This window comes from Phascolarctos cinereus, unplaced genomic scaffold (genome assembly GCF_003287225.1).
Source record: "Phascolarctos cinereus isolate Bilbo 61053 unplaced genomic scaffold, phaCin_HiC Scaffold_726;HRSCAF=1367, whole genome shotgun sequence".
Classification (NCBI taxonomy): domain Eukaryota; kingdom Metazoa; phylum Chordata; class Mammalia; order Diprotodontia; family Phascolarctidae; genus Phascolarctos; species Phascolarctos cinereus.
The window spans coordinates 350,292,046-350,310,150 of NW_027556098.1; the positions used below are offsets into that span (position 1 = coordinate 350,292,046).

The 18,105-nt window shown below is 35.4% G+C and overlaps 1 pseudogene; it reads left to right on the forward strand.

The window, feature by feature from the left end:
• The first annotated feature begins 1,999 nt into the window (after positions 1 to 1,999).
• Positions 2,000 to 2,961, forward strand: LOC110195119 (olfactory receptor OR51C1-like; annotated as a pseudogene).
• Positions 2,962 to 18,105: the final 15,144 nt, after the last annotated feature.

An 18,105-nucleotide genomic window follows, 5' to 3' on the forward strand; every position in this document is an offset into this window, starting at 1 on the left:
TGAATTGATTGTATATAAGAAATCCAATAAGATTCATCCTCATTGTCTGATCTGAGGGTGAGCTTGCTGTCTTCAGTCAGAGTAATGTTAGAATGGCCTCTGATGGAATCCTAAATCTCCAGAATTGATAAGGTCAGCAATGGAGAAACAAGACCATTGTAGGATCAAGCAGTTTGTGATTTGACTCCATTTATTAAGGCTAGCAAAAGGAAGGGCAGCAAATTCCTCTACTTGGCTCAGTTTGATCTGAAGCTCTGGCTTCCTGTGGGTATTCAATAAGTCAAGCATTCTGTGCATCCCAATTTAAGTGAACTTTTTATTTTTCTTTGATGTGCCACAAAACATGTTGAAGAAAGTACTTAATCTCTGTAAGCTTGGACTTTTTGGGAAGATGAAGGGCTTGAACTTTATTTGATGAAATAATATTAAGCTACCTTCTAGATCTACCAATATCTGCTTCTAAAATATATAGTGCTTTTTTCCTCCCTTCCTTCCTTCCTTCCTTCCTTCCTTCCTTCCTTCCTTCCTTCCTTCCTTCCTTCTTTCTTTCTTTCTTTTCTTCTTCTTTCTTTCTTTCTCTTTCTTTCTTTCTTTCTTCTTTCTTTCTTTCTTTCTTTCTTTCTTTCTTTCTTTCCTTGTAACATGTAACATGTGAATAAGATCAATTATGCTGTAACAAAACAAGTATAGAAATTAAATGCAGAAAGAAACTGTAGGGATAATTTTTATTAAACTACACGTCCAGGATAAAATATATGTTATTATTGTTACTATTATTATTTCCCTGAAGTATCAACTACTGAGCCTAACTTTAAGTTTCAGTGATTAGGAATTCAGAAGTTCTTGTTGAACACATCATTTTTAGGTTCTTCCTTATCATTAGCTGAAAATAATTCAGGTATTTTTTCCTTTCTTCAGTCCTAAGTATTTTTTTTTTAGATCCACACACCATACATTTTCTTCTTTCATATGATAAAACTTTAGATATCTTAAGACTAATTTTATGACTCCTTAATTTTCTCTTCTTCAGACTACATGAACCCAGGTTGCACAAACCATTCATTATATATCATGATGTCTTAACCTTATGCCATCCTGGCTGCCCTTCTCTGAAAATGTGTAGTCTGAAGCTGTCTCTATTTCCAGAGCCAGACACAATATTCAATAAAATAATATTGAAGACAAGAACAGAAAAGAAGGGTGGTATAGTGGATAGAGAAATGTCCTTTGAATCAGGAAGAGTGGAGTCTAGTCCTTCTTTGGATGGAAATTGGCTGAAGGATTGTCACTTGACCAATCAATGTCCCAGAAAACTCATGAATATAAATATAAATATATTAATAGTGACTTAGTAGTGATGGAATGAGTTTCCATATTTGGAGCAGCCAATAATGAAATCATAAGTTCAGATTAAAAAGGACAGAAATCCTTACACATGTATTGTAATGTACAACAACCACAAAAATTTTTAAGGAATCATTGTACCAAAGAACATAAAATGTAATGATAGGATAGAAGTCCTCCTTGGTACTTTCCCTGCTGCTTCTGATACTTCCATCTGGAGTCAAGCAGAATAAATCTTTCTCCTTGTTGAAATGGCAGCCCTTAAAATATCTGAAGAGAGCTAGCTCTTCTGAGGTCACCTCCTCTGACACTTTATGTCCCATCATACATTCCCTTACTTTTCTTAGCTCTCCTGCCTACTAGTCTAATCTCCACAACATTCAACCCTCAATTCATTTTATGGATCTTTCTTCATGATCATCACTCACTATCACCATCACAGCTATGTCTAAGATGGATGGACAATATTAATTAACTTGTCTTCTACTCTTCTTTGTCAATTACATTAGAGGACAAAATTAAAATTATTTACAAGGAGAAGGCAGAAAGTGATGGCTTAGTATTATCCTTTGTGTGATCATCGGGGATTTGTCATTAGTGTCCCTATATTCCTACCATTCTCTTTACTTGTTAGGTTAGGTGCTTTTCCATTTGAATGATGCCTCCTCAACTCATCATGTCTCTTTTGCCAAATACCACAATCATATCCCTGACATTTCTGCTCACAGGCATCCCTGGCCTGGAAGCTGCCCACACCTGGGTCTCTGTTCCCTTTTGCTTCCTCTATGCCATTGCCATCTCTGGGAATAGCATGATCCTATTCATCATCATCACCAGCCAAAGCCTTCATGAACCAATGTACTATTTGCTTTCCATGCTATCAGCCACTGACATGTGCCTGTCCCTGTCCACTATGCCCACTACTCTAGGTGTCCTATGTCTTCATATTCAAGAGATTGGTTGGAATGCATGCATTAGCCAAATGTTCTTCATTCATTTCCTTACTGTCATGGAGTCCTCGGTGCTGTTGGCCATGGCCTTTGACCGCTACATTGCTATTTGTAACCCACTGAGGTATGCCACCATCCTCACTCCAAAAAGAATCACCCAGATTGGGCTGATGATAGTGGGAAGAGGTACCCTGATTATGAATCCCCTCCTCTTGCTTCTTAAGTGCCTGTCATTCTGTAGGAAAAATATTCTTTCTCACTCCTATTGCTACCACCCTGATATGATCAAATGTTCCTGCTCCAGTATTAGGTCAACAGCATCTATGGACTTTTTGCACTCCTTTGACACTGGTCTGGATGCCCCTTTGATTGGCATCTCCTATGTGCTGATCATTCATTCTGTGCTCAAGATTGCATCCCCAGAGGAAAGGTACAAGGCTTTTAGCACCTGCATTTCCCATATTGGTGTTGTGGCTATCTTCTACATCCCCTCATTGGACTGTCTGCTGTTCATAGGTGGGGAAAGAAGGCACCCCCATTTGTTCACACCATGATGTCCGATGCCTTCCTCCTTCTGCCCCCTGTACTAAACCCAATCATCTATAGTGTGAAAACCAAGAAGATCCGTAGGGCCATCATCAGGGTTTTTCTGAAAAAAGGCTACTGAAGCGGAAACAGAAACTCATGTCAGAAAAAAGACAAATGTCAGGTATCTTGGGTGGAGACTAATGGCTTTATGCAAAAGAATCACTTTACAAATATTCTCTTTTTCCAAAACCCACTAAATGACTTGGATTGCAGCCTGATCAGCAATGATATGGAATCATGGGATCTGTTTAAGATCACTTCTCTTCTCAAGAGGTTTATGTGGAAAAGAGATCGTGGTTAGCAGAAAAAGGGGAAATAATCAAATATGGATGCTACTCGTAGCCTAAATCTTTCAAATATTTGGTCAGTCTGGTTCCAAAGAATGAAGAGAGTGAATTTATTGATGGGTGATTCATTCAGAAAACATGAATTTAATACATATTAGTTCAGAGCCTGCTATCTGTAATAATAAAAATCAAATGCCTTGCATCCTCAAAGGAGTAATTATGGACCTTAAAAAACATACTCTCAGTAGGATAATAAAGAATTTTCAACATGCCAGTGTAACTAGGGATGTTAAATAATTCAAAGTGTCTCATACACCTGTCAAGACTGTGCTAAAAGTGAAACTGAGTGATCTTATGTATTGAATGGTTATTTGCAAAGTGAAGTGAGCAGAAACAGAACAATGTATACAGCAACGGCAATATTGTAAAGATAATCAACTGAGAAAGTTAATAATTCTGATCAATACAATGATCCACCACATTTCAAAAGGACTCCTGACGAAAATGAGTCTCACCTCTAGAAAGAGCACTGATGGACTTAGAGGGCAGTTAAAAACGTTTTTTTTTCTCTTTATTTTTCTTGAATTTTTTTTGGAACATGGTTTATGTGCAAAAAAGCTTTGTATCTATACCTATATCATATCTATGATGGGCACCATATTCTTGTCTTCTCAATAAGTGTTGGAAGGGTGGAAGGAGGAAAACAATTTGAAACTGAAAAAAATAAAAGAAAGGATAGTAATACAACTAGCTTTTTGAAGGTCCATGGATGGCGGAGATGGGGAGAATGTGGGTAAGACAATTTAGAATAGATACCTATCAAGATTCTGAATGGGTTCCACAACGACAGTAGGAGAGAGAGAGGGCTTTGAGACTTTGTAGGACAGGACAGAAGAGAAAAGAAGATGAAACTTCTCTGCATTAGGTTAAGGCAGGTCCTAAAACTTGCCCTATCAGAGCAGGAGCAAGACTGAGTTCTAAATTCTTTGCTGCTGATATTCCTTCACTTCAAACATTTGCATCTGGAAAACATTCACCATATAAATGTATCTCTGTGCATGCATTTAGGGTGGGAGAAGGGGGAAAATTATAGGGATCAGTTGAAATGAAAGCCTTGAGAGACTGAGTGAGAGCAAGAGTTTGTAAGTCCAAATGTTAATTCAGTAAGCTGGATCCCCAGATTTTATCCTTTGCAATGGGGGAACTCAGAACTGAGTCTGGGACATGGATTAAAATGTGTAAAATGGAAAACAACAAAAACAACAGCTCACATACTTATAGAACTTTTATCATAACCACCCTGTGTTACTAGTAGGGTTAGGGTTAGTATTTTTGTACCAATTTTATGGATGAGGAAAATGGAGCTGTGGAGATGAAGTAACATGGTCAAGTAGCTAGCAGATGTTACAAGCAGCATTCAATCTCATGTCTCTTCTCAATTCAAGTCTAGGATTCTTCCCACTACACGTGATTAATATGACAGGTGTGTTAGTTACATTGGAACTTTAGTGTTTCAGGATGTCAGATCGTGGAGGGTGACATTCCTTAGGGATTTTTTTGTTTCAAGTTTTATTTATAGTTCTATACAAATGCAAGCCATTGCAGCATAAGACTTGACATCTGACCACCTCCAGCTCCCAACATATATGCATGTGCATACACACACACACACACACACACACACACACACACACACACACATTCTCAGAACCTTCTCTTGTAAAGGAGAAAACTGAATTAGACAAAATGGTCTAATATATCACCGATGTCTGTCAATATATGCAGCATTCCACAACTGTATCCTCATCTTTTAAAAAAAATTCTTTCTTTTGGTGAATTTAATAAACATAATCTAAAACAAAAATCTCAATTTGTGAAGAACAAAAAATAAAATTACACATGAATCCATGAACTCTATTGCATATAGTATATGGGTCTATAATATGTAACACTATAATCACAAAATTGCATTGTGTGTTCAAAAAGTCTTCATAATAGAAATGAGATGTCTTAGGTTTTAAAAGATATTTGGGATTTAGCCAGTCTGAGAGATGATTCATTTAAAGTTTTTAATAAGTAAGCTCTAGTTGCTTTTCCAGATGCAAGGGGAGGGGAAAAAGGAAGATAGCATGATAAGAGAAAAGACAACATGGTGAAAAGTCCAGGAAAGACCTTGAGGTTTGTGGGGAATTGATGTCTGCCCTGCCTGGAGTAAGGAGATGCAGGACCGTGTATGAAAGGTAAAAGGCCTTGAATTCCAGGGAAAGGAGGTTAGAATTTTTATGATAATCAATGGAGAACTAAGAACAGAAGGACGTTCATGGGGGGAGAGAGGGACTGTTTGTCCTGGTTGGGAAACTGTCTTCCCTTCCTGTTAGTTGGATTTGTATAGATTATTATTCTCTGTGTATCATCGTAGACAGGAATTTTGTATACAAACTTGCCTGGAGGCAGAAACAAACACAGAGAATGTCTCTGTACTTGGGAAGAGGAGTCCAGACTTTCAAAATATGGACAACAAAGAGCACTTCAAGAGAAGGAGAAAGGGACTGAAAAATATTGAGGCAATATGTCATAATAGGAAAAGACCAGAACTGGAGCCAAATGGAAGTGAAAATGACAGGAAAGTTGCATTACTCTGAAGTCTCTGTGAACTGTGCTGGGGATTTCTTTCTTAAATAACAGCAGGACACCTTAAGCAGGGCCAGGCTGAGGAACTGGTTAAATGACAATAGCTTCCATTTCCCCAAGAGTCTGTGAAGGTCAATACTAATTAGATTGGAGGTATGTTAATGTAAAATTTTCAAGTTTTGAAATGAACAATTCATTGTCTTTAAATAGGTCTTAGTTTGCTTTATTGCATTTAGTTGCTAGTAAGTTAGTTTCAACAAACCCAGTGTCTATCTCCAGTATATACTAAAGGGAAGAAAAGATGTATGCATGCTGAAACCAGGGGAAGCTGTGGGGATCAGAAAGCCTGTTGGATAATCAGAACAGGAGGAACAGAAGGGGCAGAATGAGAAAGAAGATGATGTGCTCCTGACAGCTCAGAAATACAGGCACTGAAGAGAGGATCAAGTAAGATGGAGAAGAATGCTGCATATGTAAATTTTCTTATATACCTCTGTGAGAGTCTGGACACTTCCTGTCCATTTCCTCCCAGGAAGTAATGTGACTGGAACAAATCTCCAAAGTGCTTATATCTACTTTCCTGGAAAGGCTGGCTATATTCCCCCCAGAAAGAATTGTGCATGAAGGGAATGTGTAGACATGGAAGGAAGGTGAGTTGTTCAATTTAAAAAATTTTTAAAATGATTAATTAAAATATTTTTCTCTTTTCATATTGTGATAGTTATGATTTTTTAAACTATATTGCTTGATGTTAGAGTCAGTGATAGGACTCCATCATCAAACTACTTAGGCTATGTGGTCCTAAGCATCATAAACACATAAGCAATGACAACCTGTCTATTTTTACTGGCCTGAGTCATTCTGCCAGTGTTAAATGTCAAGACAATCGTGTTTTGTTTTGTTTTTTTATTAGATGTGGGTCCTTGCTGATTGTCCATTTCTGAGATACCTGTTACAGATTAGGCCTCCCATCTAATTTCTGGTTCTATTTAGGAAGCTCCCCTATTTGGATCTGGTAATGAAAAACTATCCAGGGAATTTCCTACAACATTCGGATCTAATTAGGAATATCCACTACCATATTTGGCACTAATTACCTCTTCTAAATTAAGCCAAATTTTTAGATGTAAAACTTCTTAGTGTGTACTTCCAATAGAGATTTTGCCACTGTACGTGTCTCCCTCATTAGAATGACTCTGGCCCTGTGTGGCCGAATCTCTGTATTTCTGCGTTGTCATATAGTGTGTGTGTGCTTTCATTTTTGCCTGATTTCTGTAATAAAGTTCCCGCTTGTACTAGCTTCTATAATCTATAAATCCTTGATCTCAGATCTTTGTTCTAAACTGAACCACGAAGCCAAATAGAGCTCACCCTTCGCTTTTTTTTCAACATTTGCTATCTCCTGTTACGTGAATGGTAGAACTAGACAAACAAGAAAGACATGGTAATTTGGAAGCTTAAATACAAAATCTAAGAGTTGGAAAGCCCTTTGTTGGCTTCTTAGTCCAAAACTGTTCTTGAGCAATAATCCTCTATGCAATCTAGCCAATCAGTAGATCAGTTTCTGCTTAAAGAGTTCTAGTGAACGAGAAGGGGGATAAGCATTTATAGAGTACCTATTATGTTTCAAGCGCTGTATTTGAAACTATCACTTTTTCTCATTTGGTCCTCACAAAACTATGCTAGTAAGTGTTTAATTAACCCCATTTTACAGTTGAGAAAACTAAGGCAAACAGAGGTTAGGTGACTTTCCCAAGTTCACACAAATAGTATCTGGAATTGGATTTGAACTTAGATCTTCCTGACTCTAGTCCTGATGCTCTACACACTGCATCATCTAGCTGCTTCAGAAGTTACCCTTAAGTCTGGAGGAAACAAAGATATTTCCATATTTGCCACATTGCCAAAGAAAACCCAGACCAAAAACCCCAAAGATAATAAAGTAAGAAAAGTATGCTTCAATCTGCATTCGACTCTAACACTTCTTTCTGGAGGTAGATAGCATTTTTCATCCTAAGTCCTTCAGAACTGTTTTATATTATTGTCGTGCTGAGAATAGCTAAGTCATTAACAGTTGATCATCACACAATACTGCTTTTACAATGTACAATGTTCTACTGGTTCTGCTCACTTCACTTTGTATCCATTCAATAACTTTTCTCAGGTTTCTTTGAAACCATCTTTCTTGTCATTTCTTAAAGCACAGTAGTATTCTATCACAGTTAAATAGAACCTATTCAGCTATTCCTCTATTGATGGTATCCTTTCAATTTCCAATTCTTTGCCATCACAAAAAAAGAGCTGCTACAGTTTTTTTTTTTTGTACATATAGCTACATTTCTTTTTTCTTTGATCTCTTTGGGGTATGATCTAATACTGGTATTATTAGGTTAAAGGGTATATACAATTTTATGGTCTTTTAGGCATAGTTTTAAAACTGCCGTCTAGACTGGTTGGATCATTTCACAACTCCACCAACAGTACATTAGTTTCCCAGTTTCCTCATGTCCACTTCAACATTTGTCATTTTTATTTTCTGTCGTATTAGCCAATCTGATAGTTTTAGGGTAGTGCCTCAAAGTTATTTTAATTTTAATTTCTCTAATCAGTGATTTAGAGCATTTTTTTCATGTGACTATAGCTAGCTTTTACTTCTTTTTCTGAAAACTGCCTGTTCATATCTCTTGACCATTTATCAATTGGAGAATGAGTTGCATTCTTTCAAATTTAGTTCAGTTCTCCATATATTTGAGAAGTGAAGCCTTTATCAGAGAAACTTTCTCTAAATACACCCCCCACCCAGTTTCCTAATTTCCTTCTAATCTTGGTTGTATTGGTTTTGTTTGTGCAAAACATTTTTTAAAAAATGTATGTAATAGAAATTATTCATTTTAAATCCTGTAATGTCCTATATTCTTCTCTTATGTATAAATCTGCCAGTTAAAATATTCTATGTTCCCCTAATTTGCTTATGATATCACATTTTATGTTTAAATAATCCACCTATTTTGACCTCTGCTCAGTATATGATATGAGATGTTGGTTTATACAATTAAGGATAATTTGAGGGACAATGTTCAGGCCCAGATGTTGGTCTGGAATCTATTTTAGGCAAGGAGGATCAATGATAATTAAGAAGTATTAAAGATGATCAAAGATGACCAAGTAATGATATCTGAAGAGTAAAAGAGGGGAAGCATAAGGGAACTGACAAGACAGAAACAGAGTAATTAAAGATAAGTATAAAAATCAGAGAGTTAAGCAAGTGGATAGAATGGTGGTTGAGGCAAATTGGTGAAATAGATATGAGGGTGTTGCACATCTAAAGGGCAGATGGATATCCCCATGGATATATATGGCTGTGGAATTGTTGAGACAAAGAAAAGCATTCTGAATCAGCTTGATACAAAAAATAAAGTTTTAATGTGGCTCTTAGATTTGATGTGTAAACACCTATAGCATTCTGTTTAGGGCCCTCTTCTCTTTTCCCTGTATACTGAATAGTGAAGGCTTCCCAATTAATTGATGGGGTCATCTCCCACATTTGTATCAATGTTCTTTGGTACACATAGGGAAAATCTTTTTAATCCAGACTTTTTGAGGATACAAAGCTCTTCTTTGCAGAATAAGAAGGTATTATATGCTAAGAATATCTAGGCAGCAGGCAGTAGGTAGTATGCAGCCACTCAATTAAGCTACAATCAACTTTAGAGACACATATTGATAAGGGATATCAGAGAGATGTATGCCTCTGCGCTGTTCAGAGGTCATTCCCAGAGTTTATTCCCTGTCATTCCCTTTCAGCTTTGATTTCACAATGTCAGGAAGTATCTCACCGTATTCAGCCATATCTTTTTCTCAGTATGTCTAGCAACATATTTGTACATGTCACTTTCAAATGTAAGTTTAGTGTGATTCACATATTCAATCTCAAAGCTTTCATTTTATATCTTTCCTTGCTGCACATGGAGAATTTTTTTCCTGTAGCATGTAGATGACTTTTAAGTATCAGTGGAGAAAGATTCCAGGAGATGAATGGGGAGTTCAATTTGCTTTTAATGGAAACACATAGCTTGATATTCTTCATAAATTTCAAGTGATTAATACAACAGTTTGATTCTACTCTTATTTTGGAAGCTATACCTAATTATATTTACAAGAAATACTAATAGATTTAAGGCTAGGAGAAATGAAAATGGGCTTAAACTCTCACCCTGAAAACATAAGCCACATTTTGAATGAAATATTCTTGACATTACTGTATTGGAACTGGGTTTGAATAGAAAAGAATTTTAAATGTTCACAGCAAGAACTCTATTGTTCTGATTATATTTTGACCTAATTTTTATGTTATAAGAAGAAAATTATATAACATGTAATGATATAATATCATATAACATTAATGTAATGTATTAATATATTGTATGGTATACATTATCTCAACTAAAACATATATAGAATCTATATACACATGCACACATATATGTTTTCATGTTCCTATATACTCATACATAAGCAATATGTAAATACACATGCATATGTAGTCACGAATATTAATATGTATACATATACAATTTGTACATTCATAACACCTGGGTGCACATGTATATCCACATACACAATATGTGCATAGGTTATATATACATGTTTCAGATGAGTTCATAGGCTTTTTTTGGGGATATCATGTGTGATTGCTTGATATCTTGCATATATTTATTTATTTCATTAAATAATTCCCAATGATATATACACAAATTTAACATTAATTTTTAAAAATTTTGAGTTCCAAAATTTCTCTCTCACTACCACTTGAAAATGTAAGCAATAAAATTTTGATTATACATGTGAATTAATGAAAAACATATTTCCATATTAGCTATGTTCCATAAGAAAACCTACACAAAAAAACAAAAACAAAAAAAAGTTTAAAAATATGCTTAAATTTTCATCTGTCTCTGTCATGGGTCATTTTGAATTGCCTTGATTGGAATAGTTAAATGTTTCACATTTGATTATCATTACAATTCTGATGTCATTGTGTACAATGTTCTCCTGGTTCTGCTCACTTTGCATCCGTTCATATAAGACTTCTCAGGTTTTCCTGAAAACATCCTGTTCATCATTTCTTGCAGCACAGTAATAATCCATTACAATTATTACAACTGCTCAGCCATTCTCCATTTGATGGGCATTCCCTCAGTTTCCAATCCTTTGCCACCAGAGTTGTTATAAATATTTTTGAACAATAGTTCACTTCTCCTTTTCTTTGATTTTGTTGGTATACAGGACAAGCAGTGACTGCTTCTTTATAAAATACATAATCACATAATTGGTCCTTATTTAGAGAGCTCAGCTATTATTGTATGCTCCCTTTTGTTAAGAATACTGGGATCATTATGACTCATATTTGAAAGGAAGCTGGTAAACTGCTTTGCTAGTAATTTATATTGCATTGTAAAGCATTTGAGTCATCAAATAAGAAGTTGATCTGGGGAAGCTTTTTTCATTCTGGTTTTTCAGAGAGGCTAAAATTTCAGTCATCTTCACTGATATTAGTGTTCTGCCATGCATCATATTAAGAATGTGTAAGCTTTCTAGTTTCTTCATTGATTCAAATTTCATCTTTATTGGTTTTGACTGCTTGATACCACATAGACAACTAGAAATTTTCTATATCTTCCTTCAATGACTCTGTCTTCCCCCTGGTTTCTTTACTAAGAACTCTGTGCAAAAATTTCTGTTTGATGGTGAATTGTTTATTTATTCATTGCAGTACTTAGACTTCTTATGTCCAAAGAACTTTCTAAGTTTATATTTCAATTACCATTAATAAAAAGCTAGAATTTGCTATGTGTCTCTATTTTTATGGTTTACTTGCTGCATATTTGTTTTTGTTGTTGTTGTTGTTACTGCTGTTATCTTTAAGTGGGCAATATAACATTCAACCTTTCTCCTAAGAATATCAAATAGATTGTGATGTGATATTCTAATGCTATTACACAAATCTTAAATAGCTCTAAGTTACTTCTGCTGTGATAGTATTTGATGACTTTCCCTAGGAGAAATCTGTGATAGCTCTAAATTTCCTCATTTGATTCTTGCCCCATCAAGAGTTACTTTATGTACTGCATTATATGGATCCTGATTTATTTTTGTACCTTCAGTTAAACATTCTGAGAAAATATTGTCATTCATGTTATGTACAGCAGATATCAGCTTTTAAAAATTAGTCTGATCTAATTTATCTGCCAGCTGAATTCATGTCATCAAACAATAATAAGAAGTTAATATGATTAATATTGTTATCATTCTATTATTATTATTGGCATATTCCAAATTTTCCTTCCTGAGACAGAGACAGAGTAAAGAAGATCTACACATAAGAGAAATACAAGAAGACACAGGCAATGAGGAAAGCTGTTGTCCATAGACAATCACATGGGGAAATCCGATTAAACTGACAAATTGCCTGAGCTTTTCTCCTCAGAGGCACCCTCTCCAGAGAGCTCTCTTCTGACTCAAGATAAAGCCTACAGACTTGGAAGCCTTTTTCATTTCTACTCTTTGTTGGGGCTGTGGAATGAGGTCAAGCTGGCTTCTCTCTCATGTAGGAGATAGGTAAGTGTAAGGTATAGATCCAAAAGAGATTGATCTCTATAGACAAGATGAGTAGTAAGGTAATAGGGAAACTGATCTCCTTTTGGAAGTTATCTTGTGAGCAAAAGTTAGAATATGTTCAGAATCATTCTTGCTTGCCCTTCTCCTACACCTACTCAGAGAATGTTGGGTTAGAACCAGAATGCTGCTTCTAACACCAGCAGCTCTGAGAGGTCCCTGAATAGCAGTCAGAACCTCTAATGTTCTGTTATCCACAGTGCTCTCTAGCCTTTTCTCTACGAAATGAGTCATAAAGAGAAACTCCATGTATGGCTATGCCAAAACTTTGGAAACTCTTGCTCGAGGTCTCCAGTCCTACTGCCATTCCTAAGACTCTTTCTGTTTTGGCTCATGCAGACAGAACTGTTCTTTCATTGCTGAAAGTTGTGAATGGGAATATAAAGGAAACAGTCTATGCCCAGAAATCTCATGCAGATTACTTTTCTAAATAGGGAGTGGCAGAACCCATACAACTGGGATCTTCTCTATCCTAAGGGATATAAATATGTCAACATGACCCATTCTCCACAACATGATACAAAATAAGATGATGTCTACATTGCATTGTACAATGAGGAAAGGAAATAAGCTGTTAAGGTACCTACTATGTGCCATGCACTGTACTAAGTGCTTTGCCAATATTACTCATTTGATCTTCACAACAACTCTGTGAGGTAGATGCTATTATGAATCCCATTTTAAAGTTAAGGGAACTGAGACAGACAGAGGTTAAATGATTTGCTTAGGGTAACCTAGCTAGTGAGTGTCTGAGTTCACATTCAAACTCAAGTCTGCTCAAATCCAGGTCTGATGCTTTCACCTAGCTGGCTCTAGACAATGAGGAACCCTGGAATCAGAAGTCAAAAAACACCCTTCCTTAAATCTATGCCCTCAAAAGTAGGCTAAAACCTTAGAGTAAATAGAAATACTATAATTAAATTTGTTAAATTTGCAACCCTCTGGCCTGGCAACATTCCTGAATGAGGGCTGAACCAGATTAAAAAAATGTAATTGGGAAGTATTTAATAAAATAAATAAAAAGACAATACATCATAGATAAAGTTAAATTGTCATTTTCTCAGTCAATATAGGGCCTACAGTTAATTTTTATTTGAGTTTGACACTACTAGAGGTGTCGTTTGAAAGGCAGTTCCATGAAAACTTCTAGAAAAAATGTCAATTGTACACACACACACACACACACACACACACACACAGCTATTGTTCTTTTGGGGATTTTCTTGGCAAAAATACTGGAGTGTTTTTCCATTTCCTTCTCCGACTCATTTTACAGATGAGGAAACCTAGGCAAACAGAGTTTAGTGACTTGCCTAGGGTCACAAAGCTACTAAGTGTCTGAGGTCAGATCTTAACTCATGAAAGCATCTTCCTGACTCCAGGCCTGACACTCCATCCACTGCACTTCCTAGCTGCCTTGAATGCCACCTATAGAGGGCCTTTTAATTCTGCTATTGGATTTCAGACATTTCATAGACTTCTCCAAGAGGTAATCCATTCTTGGTTATGATAAATAGATGCAAAGTTATGTGCACATTTTCTACCTTTACTGTTGTCTACTATGTTTACTTGTTCCAAAATTATTTTTAGGTTTTTATGTTGTTTATTCAGTGTTTTGATGATGTCTGTCACCTGGTGTTGCTGCCCTATATTTTCCCCCCCTTTTCTATGGTATGGCAATAGACTAAACTAAATCAGAAACCATATTTATCCAGAATGATAGAATCAGTTTTTGAAGGGCTCAGATCATTGACTAATTTTCTGCAGGGAACTCTGTGATTTGTGGGGTACCCACAACTGTATTATTCCAAGTTTTATATGCAAAGTATAACTATACAATAAATGTAATTCATAATTATATACAAAATATAAATATGAGTTATCCACATAATTAAGTAGGACCCCGAAATCTGTTATTTTCTACCTTCAATATAAAATATATTTCTATTCCCCTCTTTCATTAATTTGATATTGATTTCATTTAAAGACCATTTTTGTTTTTTCCACTCATTTTTTCTGTTTTTCAGGTTTCTATGTTATTTTCATCTTACACCACGTCTAACACTGATCTCAGTGCCTAATTTCATTTTACGCTACATCTTACACTGATCCCAGTGTCTCAGCCTCACACCTCCCAGTAACCACTGCATAGGCCTCATGGAGTAGTCCAATTCACTAATGCTGGCTCCAATCCCACCACCTCTCATAACCTTAGCACCATCTGTTTGGGCTACTAGACACAGCTGCCTGACTATCCTTGAATATGGAGTAGAGGAAAGATAGGTGAATGAGATGGCCCTATGAGCTATTTAGCTTCCCCATAACCTATGGCCAGCCAATCTTTGGCTTCAGCCTTTTAAGGCACAATTGCTTTCTCAATCCATAACAACTATCCTTAATTAGCCTTATTCCTTGCTTGACAATGGTTTTGTCATTGCTTTTACTCCTGGCTGTCCAATGCTTCTTTCTTAGCTTATATCCGTGTACAATGTTATGAAAAGAGTGAGTGATCTTTTCTAGAAATTAGCAATGCTAAGACCAAGGGAATCCTGGGGTATTTATTTTCTTTATGCACATATATATATTAGTTTGCATGCCCCTGGCATATGCACATAACACTTGGGAGACCATGGATATAGACAACCATAAATCTTCCACATTCTCCTTAAAAGACTCTTAAATTTCTTTGCTTTTCCAACCTCTAAAAGCTAACTAGCTGGATGATAGATAGATTGAGGGATAGATGCTAATTTATTTTTGCATTGTTTTATCTCCTTGCATTACCTTAAACTTTTAAAATTTTGTCTTTAAATGTTGCCTGAGAACATCTTGAACTTTTGAAATATATTTTTCCAGACTCTGTTCCATATCTGAGTGATGTGGCTCCCACTTTTTCTACTTAATTTGCTGGCTATAAATATTGATGCACCTTTCTGAAAGCCTTTCACCAGATTTCTAATAGTTCTTTTGAGTTACATCTGCCACAATGGTTCTTGATGCTTGTACTTAGGAACATTCTTTGGTGGTTTTACCTTTCATTTTATAGTTCCTAGATTGTGGTATGTGAAGCCTAAGATGTTTGAATTTGTTATTACCTTTTCTAAGCTACTAGATTCTTTACCATCTTGTTTTTAGATTTCTTAATTGTAACATGTTATCTATTTAATTTTCTGATACCCTTGCTAATTTAAGTTCCTTTTTATGTCCTCATCTTATTCATTTTGTCAGGTGTTCATAAAATTCTACCTTTACTCTCACTTTTTCACTTTTGCTTTGCATTTGTGTTTCATGTGCTCCTCATCAAAGGTGTTTATATATTGACACTTTTGTTTCTGACCCTTTTAGCTTTTTTGTTGTCATTGGTGACATGACATTTATTCTTAAAATTACTTTCAAGGGTTTTAGGTAGTTTGTCTTTGTGGAGTTCTAGTTATGTGTTTAAAGGTGATAATGGAAGATGGAGTCTATCTTGCAACCTCTCACTATTTTATCAATGAATGAGAAAATTAAAATCATTTATTACATGCTTGTTATGTTCCAGGTGGAACATATATTTCTGAAATTACCTTCTGAATAGTCTACTTTTCCCCTAAATGTGATTGCCTAGATTCCTGGTCTACTCCCCGTTATTCCCTAATATTATCTATCAAGTGTGAAAATTTGCTCAATCATGATTCTTATAACAAATGGAAGCTTTTCTGTATTACTCTTTGGTTCTCATTAATCTTCTAGTTGTATCAATGTCATCAAACTTTTTAAATGTCCTTTTCTTATTAACACCATTTGTGATATCAATATGATTTATGTTCTCTTTCATTCAGACAGGTAGAATTTCTGTTATTTCCATTATTTCCATTTCTAGAATTGCCATTCTATTATTTCCAGTGGCCTCAGGTTTTTCAACTTTTCTCACCTTAGACTTTGGCAAATGCTTAGTTTCACTTCCTATTTCACCTAATAAAAGTTTAGGGATGAAGTTATTTCTTATATCTGTCTTGTATTGGTCAGCAATTAAATTACATGTAACTTGAAACTGAGGCTATTATACAGTCACATATACAAGACTAACAATGCAAAGCAAATCAAAGAAAAACAAAAGAAGACATAGTAGAAAGCCCTTCCCTATAACTGGTGAGATGTTTCTAATTTTGTTATGGCATAGGACTGGCACACACTAAAATTCTTCGTGTTTTCAGTTTATTTCATGTGTACTTGTCCAGTTTCGGTGGCTAGCAACATCTTCATTTTTTTTTTCAATAGATGAAGTATTAGTATTTTAATTTTTTTAACCATCTGTTTGGATTTACCTTGCCTTCTTGGGAAACCATGACATAATAAAGTGCCATTTTCTCTGATATTCTTGTTTTATAATGGCTTTGAGTAGACATAGCCAACAGATCTATGACATCCTATTTCCTTGAATCTCAGAAAGAGTTGCATTGCATCAAATGGGATGTTCACCCACCAACTTTATCACCAGAGCCTAAATCACTAAGTCAGCAAATCAAAAAGCATGTAAGTGATTATTATACACCAGATAGGGAAAGCTAAATGGTGCAGTGTCAGCCCTGAAGTCAGGAGGAGCTAAGTTAAAATTGTGTTTTAGATACTTGCTAGCTATGTGACCCTGGGCAAGTCACTTAACTCCATTTGCCTCAGTTTCCTCATCTGTAAAATGAATTGGAGAAGGAAATGGTAAACCACTCTAGTATGTTTGTCAAGAAAACCCCAAATAGGATTCCAAAGCATTGAACATGATTGAAATCACTGAACAACAGCAATGACAATGTGCCAGACACTATGCTAAACAGTGTGAATACAAAGAAATGTAAAAACACAGTATCTTCCACTCAAGAAAATCATATTATAATGGAGGAGACAATATTTGACATCTGTCCAAGCAAAATGCATACACTGAAAATAGAACATAATTTCAGAGGGAATGTGCTAACAATGGACAATAAATCCCCCTATAGAAGGTGGTATTTGAGCTGTGTTTTTTTTTTGGTCAAAAGTGATTACTTTTAAACTTTTTCATTTTGTTTATTTGATATTTTATTTTTATAAATTTTTGTGGACATTTATAATTTATATTATAATTTATTATAACACTTTCTTTTTACAATTTTTTCTAATCACATGTAAAAACAATTTTAATGTTCTTTAAAAAAGTTTTGAGCACCAAGTTCTCTCATTTACTTCTACCTTCTTCCTTAATTGAGAAGGTAAACAATTTGATATAGGTTATACCTGTGTGATCATGAAAAACATATCTCCATATCATTTAATTTGTGAAAGAAAGCACAAATTAAAAAAGAAAGAAAAACAAGGAAAAAAAACCCTGCTTCACTCTGCATTCAGACTCCATCAGTTCTTTCTCTGGAGGTGGATAGCATTTTTCATCATAAGTCCTTCAGGATTGTCTTGGATCAGTGCATTGCTGAAAATGTCTAACTGATATGGAGTTGATCATCTTACAATATTGTTATTACCATGTACAATGTTGTCCTGGTTCTGTTCATTTTATTTTGCAACAGTTCATGTAAGTCTTTGCACGTTTTTTTTTTTCCCTGTAAGGGCATACTGCTCATCATTTCTTATAGTAGAATAGTATTCCATTATAATCATAT